This window comes from Raphanus sativus, chromosome 4 (assembly GCF_000801105.2).
Source record: "Raphanus sativus cultivar WK10039 chromosome 4, ASM80110v3, whole genome shotgun sequence".
Classification (NCBI taxonomy): domain Eukaryota; kingdom Viridiplantae; phylum Streptophyta; class Magnoliopsida; order Brassicales; family Brassicaceae; genus Raphanus; species Raphanus sativus.
The window spans coordinates 44,084,114-44,098,177 of record NC_079514.1 but is presented as its reverse complement, the minus strand read 5'-3'; positions in this window follow the sequence as shown (position 1 = coordinate 44,098,177).

Below are 14,064 nucleotides of genomic sequence, written 5' to 3'. Positions count from 1 at the left end.
GATGCCACAATCTTATATATTAAAACATAAGTCATAATCTTGATTCATGTGTGATATTTTAGAAAATAAACATTCACTATAAATCAATTATCGTTCATTTATTTCTAATAATATGGTTTCATAATATTTTATTCCTAATATAACAATAGACTCCTCTAAAATCGGAGTTGGTTAACAAACACATATTTTTTTTTTGTCAGCAACAAACACATATTTGATTCTTAGTAAACACATTATAATTTAAAAAAAAACTAACAAATCTGTTTAAAAGATTTTAACAAGATCTTTTATTTTCAACAATTCTGTGTAAATATTTAATAATTCGTAATTAGTTTAAAAATTTTATTATACATTAATATATTTTATAAAATGTAGAATAATTTTTTAACTAAATAAGATAAATTATATTGAATTATTAAATTTATATATTTTATTTTTAGAAGCATTTATGTTCAAAATATAATATGTTGGTAATAACGTGTGTTTTTTTTATAAATTGACCTTCATTAGAAATCAATTATCATTCATCTATTACTAATAATTTGACTTAATAATATCAAGTTTGTTCCTAATACTATGGTATAAAATTATGTTTTAACAGTATACCTTCAAATCTAACATACTAAAAACATATATCAATAGTATTTGTTTAATATTCAATAGTTTAGTTTGTGTTACGAAAAAATGAAAACAAAATTCAATAGTTTAGTTTACATATTTATAAATAAAATATTAAGTGTTTAAATACTAATGTATATGAATATGAAATCATTGCATTAAAATACAACTATGTTACTAAAATTATAATTATTTATTCTTATTACATGTAATCCGTAACTATTCAATAACATATGGTTTAAATACAAAATAATTCAGATATCTGTTGAATTAAATATATCTTTATCCATCTAATATTCAAACACAAATCTAGAGGAATAAATATATAATAAAAAAACTACAAATAGAAACGATGGTATAAATTTGAGTTTTAGGTGATAAGTATGTAAACTATAACATTTCTGAAAATGAAAATGATATATATTCATTTCAAAATATGGTTAATGTTTATAACTTATACCACTAATGATATAAAAACAAAATTTTGACATATATATAAAACAAAACGAACACCCGCAGAACTAGTAATGTTTTATGTGAGGTATGTCAAAAACAAAATGGACTGTTTCAAACTTGGACATGTGATATTTGTTCATCATTCTTAGCTGCCATTAAAAGTATACCCTTCAGTTCAAAAAAAAAGTATATCCTTTTCCAGAAGTATTTACAATTTTATAAAACTTACTCTTTCTCTTCTTTCCTCCTTTACATGTCTAACGTAAAGAAGGTAAGGAGCAGGACTCAATCTTAATTATATAATAAATTTATGTGGCTTACATCACTTATTGGACTTTAGATGGTGTTACATCACTTATTGGACTTTAGGGGTTGTTATTAGTTTGTGATTTAAAAAGAGTTCTGATGATTTTTTAAAATTTATTGATTTCTGAATTTTAAAAGAGTTATGAAGATTTTTTTTCTATTTTAAAAGTTTTTTCAAAGAGTTTTGTAAATTGTTAGAGTCTTTATCTGAAGATAATTATAAACTTATGTAGAGTATCTCTAAATATTGTGTTGTTACGTTTGTTGTTATCCTCTTCATTTTTCCAGTTTGTATTCCATTTGTTGTTGTTCTTTGTTCTCAGTTAATTTTTTTTCTCAAAGTTCACAATTTTTTTTAGATCAAAGGTTTTTGCGTTCATTTCTCAAGTCACTGACTTTATGAGAATCTGACTAATCTCTACATTTCATCTGTAACTAGTTAGCTTTTTATAATTAATATCAAAGTTTACGTGTTCTAAATCTTTACGGTGATGAGTGAATGAAGACATGTTTCTACCAATATTTGTAGAGTTTGTTTTGAAATGCTATTAATTTAAATTTGGTTAAATTATAAAAAGTATTTGAGAATACATGAACGATAGGCAATACTTTGCTAAACAAATTTTGTGAAGAAAAATATGTAGAATCACAAATGAATAACAACAGACTTTTAAGTCATGAAAAAACAGTTATTTCATTTTTTTTTGAATAACACAAATTTTTTGTTGATTTGGTAAAATAACTAATCCAATAACTCCAGACTTTAAAAACTCTTGACAACTTATTTCAAATTCATAAACCAATAACATCAGGTTTTGATATAGTTTTGAAAATTCATAATTGAATAACACTAGAATCATTAGAAAATCTAAATCTATATAACTTTTTATAAATACATAATCCAATAACACCCCCTTAGATTGTTTCAAGTTGTAGCAGAACTTGATGTGAACCGATCACGACTTTCCAAATTCATTTGTCAACATACAATGATTATACAGTAATTCTACATTTTATATTTAAAAGTATGACTTATTACTTTCAACAAACTTATTTAACTCATAATTACATTGTTGCCATCCATCAAAATTCATAGTATCTTATTTGGGTGAACTTTTTAAGTTGAACATATCCTAAAAAATTATGTTTTATTTATCTTTTAATTATATCTTTATTATAACTTACTAAAACATTCCGTATATTTCAAAACTATAATGACACCTAAACCTACAATTTCGGTATGGTTAACCAACATAGATTTTCTTCATCGTTATTAAATTACAATGTCAATCTCATGAAATGGGCTTAATCTGTAATACACAATCGTCAAACCTAACATTATAAAATTATTCATCTAGTTTGGTCTTAACATTTAATAAACAAAACCTAATCATATTTTTACCCGGTTTAGTCTTACCTCCTTCATGTTTTCGTCATGCTCTACTTCTCTGCCGTGACCGACTCTCCTCTCACCGTGAAATCACCAAGACAAGATTCCATCGTCATTGAGTCAAATCCATCCATCCCAGGATTTCTCATCCAGGCCTTCTCAACTCTTTGTCGTGCTCTCAGCCATCGCCATCATCGGAATCAGCCTTAGATTCTGTGAAGAGATAGCATTGTTCTCTCCAATGGTGGAGTTGAGAATATTTTCACATCTGGCCCTTGAACTTTTGGATATTGTCAAACTTGATCCAGACTTTCGAATTTCCAGAAACAACCTCCTGAATTAAACCCCATACTTTTATTGTTGCAATTTGTCCTCTATGTATTTGCAGTGCGTTGGCTTTTGCTTCTTTTCAGTTTAGCGCCAGTCTTAAACATGCAGATTAACTTTGATTTTCGCCCAAAACTTTTTAAATGTGAATGAAATCCTTGTGATATGTAAATGGATACTCTAATGCAATATATACACCTAATATGCAATCTAATGAGATTAAAATGAATTAAAATGAGGTGCTAAAAACCTATAAAAACGTGAGATATCATGTATGACTTTGATATATGTATTATTTATTTGTAATTTTATTATTACACTTAAATAGAGAAAGATTGTTGGAGATTTAAGTGAATCTATGTAACCATTTAAGTGAATCTATGTAACCATTTAGGTTAATAACTGTGATTGTCTAGATGAACAATTGCAACTGATTAAGTAAACATTTCAATTTTTGGTGATGAACTATTGTAAATTTTAATGATGAACTAGATTCTGATCCGCCCTTTCAGAGGACGGGTATATTTATTGTTATAAATTTTATTTGAGAAATTTAATTTCTATATTTGCAATTTTTAATCAGATTTTTGTTTAATATTAATTTAGTTTAGCATAATTTTTGGTAACTATATTAAATATGTCAAATTGCATAACTATACACTTGTTCCATATGCATTTCAGAAATTATTTTTAACTTTATTTCTAAAGTTTGCAACTATATTTTATGAGTAGTTATCTAATATAATTAATCAAGAATATTCGTACCCAGAAAACCTGATTCGGAACCAATTCAAAAATCAAAGTCTCATACTCCATTAGATCTAGTCTTTATACTCGAACGGTTCTTAAAGTGTTATATCTGAAAACCAATTTCAAACCAGTCTGCACGGAAAACCGAACAATGTTTTTGAAAATTATTTGGAAAAATAAAATTTTAATATATTCTGTTAAAAATGTGTGTCTAAGTGGGTAAATATAGTTTTGACTAACTGAAAATAACATTTAATAAATTAAAAAATATATTTTTAATTGAATAACCTATTTAAAACCCGTTAAAATAAATAATTTTATATGAATATTTTTCGAAACTCAAAGAATCACAATTTTAGAATATCTTGAGTTTTTAGTTTGGAAAATTTCAAAATATATATGGTTACAAGTAAGTTTTTAGTTTGTAAATGCTTACAAAATATGTTTTTATTTTGTAACTACATTAAATAAGTCAAGTTTCATAACCATGCACTCATGTCATATGTATTTCAAAAAACTATTTTTAAATTTTATTCATAAAATTTGCAGCATATTATATATTTTAGTAGTTTTTATATTATACCAGTTATAATTGCCCATGTTTTATTACCAAACTCAAGTAGATGTTTATAAAAAACATAACTGATACACGTCACCATGTTAATTACATCTCACGATGACAAAAAAAATTACATCTCAATATATAAATGCTTGTCTTTTGTAACTGGTTAAATTGAGTGGGTGGACACTAATATAAAAAGAAAAAATAATTAGATGCAGTTAGAAAATTAAAGTAGATCCTGATTTTTATGGTTTTCGTAAGTGGTGGTTACAAAAAATTATATTTAGATGTTAGGAAATATACACTACAAGATAACATGATTTTAACGACTACAAAATTGGTAGTAAATTGGTTGTTAAAGGTGAATTACGACCAAGTTACGACCAATTGCGATTGGTCGTTAATCACTGGTCGTAATCACCAATTGGTCGTACATTGGTCGTAACTGTACGACTAACACAATTGGTCGTAAATCAGTCGTAAATGTACGACTAGAAGGATTGGTCGTAAAGCAGTCGTACATTTACGACTACTCAGATTGGTCGTAAAACAGATGTACAGTATTGGTCGTAAATGAGTCGGAAATTGTAGTCGTATATTAGATGTAAATGAGTCATGAATTTACGACTGAAGTACATCGTTGCAGATGTAAATTGGTCGTAATTTAACGACTACCTTGCATCTCGTCTAGATGTACCTTAGTCGTTACTTTAAGACCAATTTACATCGCACAATATTAATTACGAAATTCTTTAAATAAAATAAAAAAAATAAATAATTAAAATTCATAAAATTAAAAAAATACGAATTTGATAAATTCCATAAAACATAATATATAACATTCATAAAATTAAAATATTCAAAATACAAAATAATTAAAACCGAAAAAACTAAACATTAAGGTTTATATCATCGAAGAGATAAGAAGTCCTCTCATCCGCTTGTCGTTCCAAATTTGCCTGCTGTTCCGAAGTAGGGTCGGGACCGGCAAAGTTCGAACGCATGTTCTGCCACGCTGACGCAACCGACGGGTCGACGTGTGGGGTTGAACCTAATAGCATATCGAAGATGTTTGCCATAACCTTAAATTTGTCGTTGTGGTCTGCTATGGTTCGGTTCGCAGTTTCCAAGTCCCTCCAGAACGAGGAATCTTCTTCCCGTCTAGCAGCGTGTTCAACTCTCGCACTCGGGACATCGCTCACACTCCCGATTCCTGGTATACGTCCCCTTTTCTTCGGAGCGACCTTCAATTTATAAATAGATATTAATTAGTACATATGTAAAAAATATGTAAACATAAATTAAAAATATCGAATATCGAATATTTTACATGCTCAAAAATTTTGTCTTGTTCGTTGGCTTCGTCCATTGTATCTTCTGGAAGTTCTTCATATCCCGGATTATGCGGATCAATAAGTAAGATAGCATCTTCCGCTTGTTCGGGTACTTCTACTTCATTGACGGCATCTCTTGTAAAGGCGGTTGTTCATCAATATTCAATACTCGGCCCTGAGGTGTAACTTTCATAGCGGCTAACCAAGATATTCCAGATTGTCTGATCCTCGAGTATGGAACAAAACAAACTTGGTCTGCTTGAGAAGTCAATATGTATGGTTCAAATTTGTTGTACCTCCGTGTAGCATTTACATCAACAACACCAAACTTACTATACCGAACACCTCTGTTGACTGTGGGGTCAAACCAGTCACATTTGAAAAGAACGCATTTAAGCTTTATTACGCAGGGAAACTCCACTTCGATGATCTCTTGTATGATTTCATAGAAATCTGTTTCACCTTTTACACAAACTCCATAATTCATTGTTGCTCGCCGACTTCCATATTCGTAAGTGTGAAAAGTGTATCCTCGTGTGAAATACATAGGTGTTATGGTGACCTTACCGACCGGACCTTGTATCAATTCGTGAAACCATTGAGGATAAAATTGATCATCATACTGAACCTGGAACATCAACATATATACAACTTCACTGAATATATATATATATATATAACTTTGTTAATTATATATAGTGTGATATGTATACTTGCGTTTTTAACCATTTCACAATGTGTTGGTCTTTCCTTTTGTTGAGATCATTGGTTGATATTCCTGGTATAGCCTCTTCGACTTGGGCAACAAAATCTCTGTTTTAAAACAAAATGATCATTAAAGTGTATATATGTGTGGTAAAATTTAGAAGCAAAATAATTTTAATTACCTTTCAAATAACTCAATCTCCTCGCAGTTAAGGAGTATATATGTATGGGCACTATGAGCGTCTTCTGAACTCGACCACCAAACTTCTTTCAGTTTTCCACCTAGCCGTCCAATCTGACAGAAAATGTACGGAACATCTTCACCAAAATATGTCGGTATAACACCACCATCATCATATCTGCTCGTAGTCCTTTTCCGTGTTCGAACTTGTGACCCAAAGTAGTAGGACGTAAAGTGAGATGTTTCCTCATTCAAACTCCCAGCAACTATTGAACCTTCCACCCTTGCCAGATTTTTTGATTTCCCTTTCAAATATTTCATAGCTCGCTCGTAAGGATACATCCATCCATTATGAACAGGTCCACGAAGTAGTGCCTCATACGGAAGATGGATAACCAGATGTTCCATGACGTCAAAAAAGGACGTAGGAAAAATTTTCTCCAAATTGCACATCAAGATCCAGATATTCTCATCAAGTTGTCTGATGACATCTACAGTTAAGGTGCGTGCACTGAGATCTCTGGAAAAAACTCCAATGCCTACAAACAATTTACAATTATAAGTTTTTTCCAAAAAGAAGAACTAATAACTTTAATAATTTGTTACCTGCAAGTGCTTCGTGAACATTTTTTGGAAGCAACTCCGCAAATGCAAATGGTAGAAGTCGTTGCATAAAAACATGATAGTCATGACTCTTCATCCCTGAAAACTTATGTCCCTGATGATCAACACATCTTGATAGATTTGAAACATATCCATCAGAAAACTTCACATCTGATGACACCCACTTGAACAACGCCGCTTTTGCTTCTGCTGACAATCTGGAAATGGGAACTGGAATTCTCCCATCGTTTCTATTATGCAGCTCAATCCGAGAACATAATGCAGGCAAATCCAACATTGAGTTCTTGTTATCTTTTGTCTTGCTGGGGACATTCAACAATGTATTGATGATGTTGTCAAAGAAGTTCTTCTCTATATGCATCATGTCAAGATTGTGGCGCAGAAGTAGATCTTTCCAATATGGATGTTCCCAAAATATACTCTTCTTGTGCCAATTATGCTGAGTCCCGTAACCATCAGGCATATTTGCAAGAGTATCTCAATTACCGCCTTTAATGATTGTGATGCATCCACCATAGTAATCAATATCCTTCTCGATTTCCTCTCGAGATAAATATGGTGGAGCGGTGTCCCGTACAACCCTTTTTGACCGAAACAATTTCTTGTTCCTTCGGTATGGATGGTTAATGGGAAGAAATCTTTGATGGCAATCAAACCAAGACGTCTTCCTACCATTCTTCAACTGAAATGTGTCTGTGCTTCCCATACAATATGGACAATATAGTCTTCCATGCGTCGTCCAACCCGACAATATCCCATATGCAGGAAAGTCAATAATAGTCCACAATAAAACTGCTCGCATTGTAAAGTTTGTTTTCGTTGAACAATCATATGTTTGCACGCCTGTTGACCACAATTCCTTCAATTCTTCTATCAAAGGTTGTAGAAAAACATCAAGTGACTTCTTATGATGGTTTGGCCCAGATATCAATATACTCATGAAAAACAATTCTTTTTCCATACACATCTCTGGTGGAAGGTTGTATGGCGTCAAGAAGACTGGCCAAAGCGAGTATTGTCTTCCAGACATTCCAAATGGACTAAAGCCATCTGTGCAGAGCCCAAGATAAACGTTGCGGGGGTTGCTTGCAAAATCAGGGTACACCAAATTCAAGTGCTTCCACGCTTTTGCATCAGAGGGATGATTGATCTCTCTTTCCTTCTAATCATGTTCTGCATGTCATCTCATCGATGCTGCCGTCTTCGCAGATTGATATAATCTCTTCAGTCTATCCTTAATAGGTAAGTAACACATCCGCTGGTACGGCACCCTATTCCGTCCACGTCCTTACGGTTTATATCGTGGCTTCTTGCAAAATTTACTCTCTAACAATTCTGCGTCTTTTCCCCAGTATATCATACAGTTGTCTATACAAACATCAATCATCTCTGAATGTAAACCAAAACTATGAACAAGTTTCTGAATCTCATAATAAGATTCAGCACACAAATTCTCATCAGGCAAATACTCTTTAAACAACTCAGCCAATGCATCCATACAAACTTCAGGTAAGTTATGATCAGTTTTGATATTCATCATCCTAGCTGCCAATGATAATTTAGAAAGACCTTCTCTACAATCTTCATAAATTGGCTCATTAGCTGCTACTAGCATTTCATAAAATCTTTTTGCATCCAAGTTAGGCCCCTCTACATTTTTGACCTCCTCAATTACTGATGTAGTTTCACGAAATGCATCGGTAACCATATCATGCATTCTATCATGATCTACCATATGATCTTCTTGAATGACACTTTCAGAAGGAAAATGTGGTTCAACTTTATTACGAACATTTTCAACCTGATTACTACTACTAGCTTCATTCCTACTATCACATTTTCCGTGGTTAAACCAAATATACACTACAAGAAAACGTGGCGTTAACGACCAATGTTAACGACTACAGATTCGTGGTCATAATTTTGGAACCACTTTACGACCAACTTACGACTAAAGCACAATTGGTCGTAAAGTTACAACTAATACATGTAGTCGTAAATTAGTCGTTTATCAAAGACTAATTTACTACCAATGGTAGCATTGATAGTAAATTGTTTGTTTATTAATGACTAATTTACGACCAATAGTACATTATGCCATAAACTTGAAACCCTAAACCCCAAACCCCAAACCTCAAATATCATATTCCAAATATCATAAGTTTTATACACTTTCATACTCAAAATACAAAGTTTTATTTTTTAAACAAAATTTCATATATAATTGAGCAAACATGATGATAAGTTATATATAATTTGAAATGCAATATCAAGAGTTTAATAATAGTAAAACACAAATGTTCTAATATAATGAAACTTGATCACTCGTCATCAGAAACATCATCCACTTCATCATTTTCTTCAAATTCATCTTTGTTGGCTTCGAACGTTGTATCTTCTGGAAGTTCTTCATATCCCGGATTATGTTTAATAATAGTAAAATACAAATGTTCTAACACAAATAAGTAAGAAAATGATGAAGTGGATGATGTTTCTGATGACGAGTGATCAAGTTTCATTATGTTAGAACATTTGAGGTCATGAGGTTTGGGGTTTGGGGTTTGGGTTTCGAGTTTAGGGTATAATGCATTATTGGTCGTAAATTATTAACTAATGAACAACCAATTTACGACCAATGACACGTGTGGTCGTAAATTAGTCGTTCATTAAAGACTAATTTACTACCAATGGTGGCATTGGTAGTAAATTGGTTGTTCATTAATGACTAATTTACGACTAATAGTGCATTATGCCATAAACTTGACATCCTAAACTCCAAACCTCAAATATCATATCCCAAATATCATAAGTTTTATACACTTTCATATCCAAAATACAAAGTTTTATTTTTAAACAAAATTTCATATATAATTGAGCAAACATGATGATAAGTTATATATAATTTGAAATGCAATACCAAGAGTTTAATAATAGTACAACACAAATGTTCTAACATAATGAAACTTGATCACTCGTCATCAGAAACATCATCCACTTCATCATTTTCTTCAAATTCATCTTCGTTGGCTTCGAACGTTGTATCTTCTGGAAGTTCTTTATATCCCGGATTATATTTAATAATAGTAAAACACAAATGTTCTAACACAAATAAGTAAGAAAATGATGAAGTGGATGATGTTTCTGATGACGAGTGATCAAGTTTCATTATGTTAGAACATTTGAGGTCATGAGGTTCGGGGTTTGGGGTTTGGGTTTCGAGTTTATGGTATAATGCATTATTGGTAGTAAATTGGTTGTTTATTAATGACTAATTTACGACCAATAGTATATTATGCCCTAAATTTGAAACCCTAAACCTCAAACCCCAAACCTCAAATATCATATCCCAAATATCATAAGTTCTATACATTTTCATACCCAAAATACAAAGTTTTATTTTTTAAACAAAATTTCATAATTGAGCAAACCTGATGATAAGTTATATATAATTTGAAATGCAATACCAAGAGTTTAATAATAATAAAACATAATTATGTTAGAACATTTGAGGTCATGAGGTTTGGGGTTTGGGGTTTGAGGTTTGGGTTTCGAGTTTAGGGTACAATGCACTATTGGTCGTAAATTAGTCATTAATAAACAACCAATTTACGACCAATGACACGTGTGGTCGTAAATTGGTCGTTCATTAAAGACTAATTTACTACCAATGGTGGCATTGGTAGTAAATTGGTTGTTTATTAATGATTAATTTACGACCAATAGTGCATTATGCCCTAAACTTGAAATCCTAAACCCCAAACCTCAAATATCATATCCCAAATCTCATAAGTTTTATACACTTTCATACTCAAAATACAAAGTTTTATTTTTTAAACAAAATTTCATATATAATTGAGCAAACATGATGATAAGTTATATATAATTTGAAATGCAATACCAAAAGTTTAATAATAGTAAAACACAATTATGTTAGAACATTTGAGGTTATGAGGTTTGGGGTTTGGGTTTCGAGTTTAGGGTATAATGCACTATTGGTCGTAAATTAGTCATTAATAAACAACCAATTTACTACCAATGCCACCATTGGTAGTAAATTAGTCTTTAATGAACGACCAATTTACGACCAAATGCACCTTTAGTTGTAAATTGGTCGTATATTTACGATCATTGTACGACCATTGGTCTTTATTTGGTCGTACATGTACGACCAATTTACGACCACCCGTCAAATTCTATATATACCCATTGCATAGCCATTTGGTTGCACACTCACATCTCATTTCCCTCTCCCTTACAACCAATCGACTTCTCTCTTTAGGTATTTTTTTTTTAGTTCTAGGTGGTTAGTTAGGTGATTATATTAGGTTTGGAATTAGTTTAGGATGTAATTAGTTTAGGTTTGGAATTAGTTTAGGATGAAGTTAGATTATTTGTTTTAGATTATTTTTAAATAATTATTTGAATTTTTTATAACCATCCATGTTTTTTTTCAGATTGACGATATTGTTTGGCTAGCGGTAGAAAGAGACTTAGAAACCGAGGGACCTCATATGGGAGTATCTTTCTCGGTGAGACGTTGGATCCATCAGCTTCTACCTCCCGCTCTTCAGACAATGTCCCCGAGAGCCAAACTCAGTTTTAATTATTTTGTATTTTTAATATTTTAATTTCATGAATGTTATATATTATGTTTTATGGAATTTATCAAATTTATATTTTTTTTAACTTTATGAATTTTAATTATTTAATTATTTTTTTATTTTATTTAAATAATTTAGTAATTAAATTTTACTGTGCGTTGTAAATTAGTCTTAAACTAACGACTAAGGTATATATGATCTAGATGTAAGGTAGTCGTTAATTTATGACCATTTTACCTCCACGTCGATGTACTTTAGTCGTAAACTCATGACTAATTTACATCTAATATACGACCACATTTTAAGACTAATTTACGACTAAAATTGTACATCTGATTTACGACCAATCCTCGTAGTCGTAAATATACGACTGATTTACGACCAAATCTCTGAGTCGTAAATTTACGACCAATGTACGACCAATTGGTGATTACGACCAGCGTTTAACGACCAATCACAATTGGTCGTAATTTGGTTGTAAATCCCTTTTAACGACCAATTTACTACCAATTTTGTAGTCGTTAAAGTCATGTTTTTTTGTAGTGATAGTAATGTGGAGTAAATCCTCTATTTACTATATGTTTCCAAACGGTATCACTAGCAGCAAACTTCGTATTGTTGCATTTACGACAAGGACATAACATTTTACATGTTTCCTTTGTCAGAGGCATCTGTCCGGCCTGGTACATGAATATCTCTGCTCCGTTGAGAAATTCGTCTGTTACTCTTCCGCTTGAATTTTTATGCGCATACATCCAACTCCGAACCTCATAAATATTTCCAGACATTTTTTTTACTCTTTTCGTTTTTTTTTTTGCTCTTTTCATTTTTTTGGTGCATCTTAAGAATGAGGGAGAAGATCATATTTATAAAGAAATTTTGATTTTGGTTGGTGGCGATTTTACAACGTATTTACGTGTAATGATAACTTAACTACCAAAGTGCTACTACAGCTCTCGTAAATCAGTCGTTATTTGGATGTAAATCGTTGGTTGTAAATAAGTCGTAAATTTACAACTGTTTTACGACTAGCTGGGATGGTAGTCGTAAATTAGATGTATAATTACAACTAATTTACTACTACAGATATTAGTTGCAAATTTACTACCAATGTATGACCAATTGTACTTTAGTCATAAATTGGTCGTACAGTAGATCCAAAATTATGACCACACTTCTGTGGTCGTTAATGTTGGTCGTTAACGCCACATTCTCTTGTAGTGATAAAGTTTATTTTTTGTGTATGTATTACTGAAAAAATAGTTGGACCCAACTAATATCAGTTGATCATGCTTCAATTTTAATAGTACTAGATTCTTTTTCCGCGTTACGCGCGGAAAAGTGTGTTGATAGTTTATTTTCCGATCATATGTTTAAACGAAAAGTGTGTTTGGACTGATGGTGTTTAAACAATAAGGAGGTCGATGAATTATTTTGGGGTGCTCAATCCAGTAAAAACAGCCAATTATAATCGAACCGAACTGATGTTAAAAAGTGGTTTTAATTTGGTAATCCATAATATTCTGAGTAAATATGATTTTTTAAAAATTATGAATTTGCATACAGAGACATATATTTAAGTTAGATTAAAATTATAAAACTAAATAAACTAATTTCATATAATTATCTTCCTTAATTGTTATTTTAAAATTTTGTCCATATCAACAAATTTAATAAATGGTTAATTGTTATTTTAACTCGGCCTCCTCCTGATATGTTGGAAGTAAATTATTTTAAAATTTTAAAATTCATTATATACTTTGAATTTCTCAAAAACAAAATTAAAATAGTATAAAACATATTAATTTGATTATATACTAAGATACCTAAAATTTAATATAGACGTGGGTTAGGTTTGAATATTTGAATAGAGGATCAATAGATATTTTTAATTTTTTTGGTGTTTTGGGTATTGTTTAGCTATTTTAAACATTTATTTTTGAATATTTGCATATTTCAATTATTTTTTGACAACTTCACAGTACCTTATATATATTTTGGATATTTTCAATATATTAAATTTAATATAATTAATATATTTTGGTGTATAAATCTATTTTAGATATATTCAGATACCTAGAATACTTTAACTCGAGTTAGGTCTGGTTCAGGTTTTCTGGATACGAAAATTTTAAACTTGTTTGGTTAATTAACCAATGCTTGGTTGGGTTTGGTATTACTTTTCTGGATCGGATTCTGGTTTTATGCCC